Source organism: Solanum pennellii, chromosome 1 (assembly GCF_001406875.1).
Source record: "Solanum pennellii chromosome 1, SPENNV200".
Lineage (NCBI taxonomy): Eukaryota > Viridiplantae > Streptophyta > Magnoliopsida > Solanales > Solanaceae > Solanum > Solanum pennellii.
In genome coordinates this window covers 12,867,256-12,871,194 of record NC_028637.1, presented here as the reverse complement: position 1 = coordinate 12,871,194, position 3,939 = coordinate 12,867,256, and the positions used below count along the sequence as shown (strand labels likewise).

General features: G+C 34.1%; 1 pseudogene; it reads right to left on the bottom strand.

The window, feature by feature from the left end:
* The window catches only part of LOC107010333, a 17,787-nt pseudogene extending 14,134 nt beyond the window's left edge, over positions 1 to 3,653 (bottom strand).
* Between the last annotated feature and the right edge of the window lie 286 nt (positions 3,654 to 3,939).

Here is a 3,939-nt window from a genome sequence, read left to right as displayed (position 1 = left end):
AAAAGTAAAACACGATTACAACAAATGTGAGAAGAAGTTTTTAATCTCACGTTCAAGCAATAGTCTCTATTGCTTAACAAGCCTAAGTAGAAATGAATCTATCCACTAAGCTATCCCACTTAGACAACTTAGAATTTCAACACTACCCACTGATTCCTTTATAGTTTCAGGAATAGTTTACAATATAAGAACAAGAGAATATATTCTTGAACAGCTACACTAAATGCTCCAGAGATTTCTGCTGTTCTTGGAATAATTCTTCCTTTTCTTGGTAATAGCCTTTGGAAGAGTTCTTGAAAAGTTCTTTGTCAAGTTGCAAAAACTAACAATGATGTTTAGGAAAGTGTCTTTTATATGGACAAGTCACTTTCCTTAAACTCTTTGCCATTGGTTGGAGAAGTCCCACTTTCTGACGTCGTTGGGAAGAGTGCACCTACTTTCTGTACCTTCTCCAGCTGGCAGTCAACCGGCTCGTCACATTGAGAGCCAGGTACCTTGACAAGGTCCCTGAGTTTGTTTTCATCTTCAACACTCAAGTAAGAAACCTGGTACCTTTACAAGGTCCCTAAGTTTGTCAAATCATCAAAACTATAAATAACAGGTTGCTTTACTTAAAATATGTCCTAGTTGGTCTCTCTTTGATATGTTACTGTTTCGCTAAATTGGTAAAACTTGTTATCATTTGGAGTTGCGGTTTTGAGATGCTATATTTGAGTACTAATCCTTCATTTATTTTATTTCTTTTTTTATGTAAAACTCGACCGAATTTGCTATGAATTCTCGCCTCCCCTTTGCATTTCGGAGAGCCATAAAGACTTAAATTCATCCATCGAGTCAAGATCATAAAATCGATTAACAAATCTTAGAGTCGGAAGAATTTGAAGCGGAGGAAAATTGAAGTTTCGAACCAAGAAGCCCAAATCCATTTTCTCCAAATTTTGTATTTTGTTATTTTTGGGCCTAAGCCCTTGCTTCTTTGTATTATTGGAATTTTTAGGAGGTGGAAATGGGCCAATGGCCCAAAACGGAATGGGTCCAAATACTGGTCCAGGCGGACAAAAATTGGATTTAAACCCAACTCTCTCACTCTCTCTCTCCTTTACTTTATCACTTGCATGTTTTGTTCTTATTTGCTATTAGATTTAAGGTTGGAAAATTTCAAATCCCCGCAAGACGCTACTAGGTTTTAACGTATCAAATAAATCGATCGACTTTAAATAGACTTAAAAAATGATAATAAATGATTTTGCGAGTCAAAATAATTCACTCAGATAATAAGTTGATCTTGCTCCACCCTTTTCGAAGATGTCAAATAAACTTGAATCTAGTTAAGCTTTTTTGGCCAAATAAGTTAGTTACCGGATAATCGCGATTTAGCGAATATTTTAAGTACCGCAAAAATCTTTCTAAAATATAAATATGATTCCCCGAACTCTCTTTTTAAGTTTTCGCTAGATTTTCTGTTTAAATCTTTTGAAAATCGAGCCTTTTCTTTATTTTTATTTAAAAATTAAGTGGAGACTCTAATAAAGTCCTAAACTATAAAAATATTTTTCTTTGACTAAAACATACGTATCTGCTACATACTCCATTTTTCTTAGTATTTATTTTCATTGCTTCAAAAATCTCAAAAACGCACACTGGTAAATCTCCACTAAATCCATTGTATGAGAGATCTATCATCTGAATTTGAGCAAACTTGTAAATTGATGAAATTTTTATCGGGCCAAAGAACTTATTTGATCTCAGTATTAGAATCTTCAGATTCGGTAAGGCTCTTAACCATTTTGGAAATGTGGCATTCAACTCATTGTTACCTAAATCAACAACTTCCAAATATTTGTAATTGATCAAAGATTGTGGAACTTTCCCCTCTTGCTTATTGCTATCAAATTTAATGACTATAAGTTTGTTTCTTATACTAATAGTTCTATTAATTGTCCCACTAAGACTGTTGTTGCTTAAAACTAAAATCCAAAGTCCACTCATGTCACCAAAACATGGTGGGATTGTGGGATTGTTCCCTCCAGATTATTGCTACCCAAATCTAGCATTCTCAGTTTTGTGAGATTGCAAATGGTTGAAGCAATCTCTCCACTGAGATTATTGTGTTCAAAAGGGCAAGAGAATATAGACCACGTCGGTTTAGGAGTGAATTTGGAATAGGACCTTGAAGCTGATTTTGTTTTAGATAAACTCGATCCAATGTTTTAGACTTGAAATCCGGAATGTTTCCACTGAAATGGTTATCACTCAAGACTAAAACACTTAGTGAAGGGAGGAAAAATATCGAGGAATGTATAGTCCCATTCAAGTGGTTTGATGACAAGCTGAGTGATTGTAGGTTTTGCTGTCCACTTACATTAGAAGGAATTGGACCTCTTAGTAAATTGAATGAAAAATCTAATAATTCAAGTTGTGTCCATATGCTAAAGGATAAAAACTCAAGTTGGTCATCAAAGTTGTTATTTCCAAGTGACAATTCCCTAAGCTTCCCAAACCTAAAGAAATCAGAAATTGGTCCTTCAAGATAATTATCACCAAGGTTCAAATCTTCTATGTTGGTGAGAGTCCATAAAGGTTTAGGAATAGAACTTAAGAGATTACAAGAAAACAAATCTAATATACGCAGTGAAGTTAGATGACCAAATGATTCATGTATCCTACCAGTAGCATTCACACTACTTAGCTATAACTCGGTAAGTGATGCACTGGTGTTCCATTTGGTTGTGGGGAACTTAACAGTGATCTGGGGATTGCCTGTTAAATAAAGAGATCCAAAGTTGGAAAGGTGGAAAACTCTTTCGGGCAACACCCTGTATAACTGTGTAAATGAAAGCCATAGTGCTTTTAAATATGAAGAGAAATTTTGAGGAATGGTGGATGCAATGTTCACGCCATAAAATTTAACCTCTTTTAATTGGGTCAAGTTCTTAAGGAGTAGTTCAAAATTGTGAGGTTCGAATCTAAAACCATATGAATCTCTATGGATACGAAGAACTTGTAATTTAGAAAGACGAGATATTTTTGCTGGAATTAGACCTGTAAGACTCAAATACGTTAAATCAAGATGCGTTAAACTAGAAAGCTCACCAAATTTAGGTAAAATGAGCGACCGAGAAAAATCATTATAAGACAAATCAAGCCTTTTGAGATTGGAGAGTTGAAAGAGGCTCCTATTGGAATGAAACTTGCCTTGAAGTTTGTTGCAAGTGAGGTAAAGCTCAATCACTTTTCCTGTCGTCACGTCACAATAAACTCCATCCCAAGAGCTACATTATGTGCTCCTGTTCCACGAAAGTGTTTTTGGATATGACGGTTGGCCTATTATGTAAACACAACGATCAAAAGCATCATGACTTATTGTAAACATGTGCTTGAATTGTAGAAGAGTGATAGCTTGATCTTTGGGGCACAAATGAGGTAAGGATGAGGAGAAAGAAAGATGGCAGACAAAGGGAAATAGCATAAAAAATACAAGGTTTACGTAGCCCATTGTTGCACTAAAGTGTTCAAAAAAACTAATAAACAACTATTTGTTTTCTTCCTTTATTCAATATCTTTGATAAGGTATATACAGCATAAATTTAAAAAAAAATCAAATTTAGTGAGGTCAGTTGTATATGCAGAATCTTTGATGATGTTCCAATGAAAAAGAGTATTAGTTAGTGCATAGACCTTGACCAAAACATTTTCCAATTTTATTTTGATTGGTTAGTATATGAGTGTTGGTAGTTGTACATACTTTGACTTTCAAGTAAAAAAATCCTAGTTCGTTTGGTCACATGCACAAAGATACTTTTTCTAATGGTAGTGAAAACATTAATGTTAAATTATTGTTATTATTTTAAATTAGTTCATTTATACTATATTAGTATACTACTCGAGAGCTATGCGCGAAAAAATTATAATTATTTTTATTTCATAAAAATATCAAAT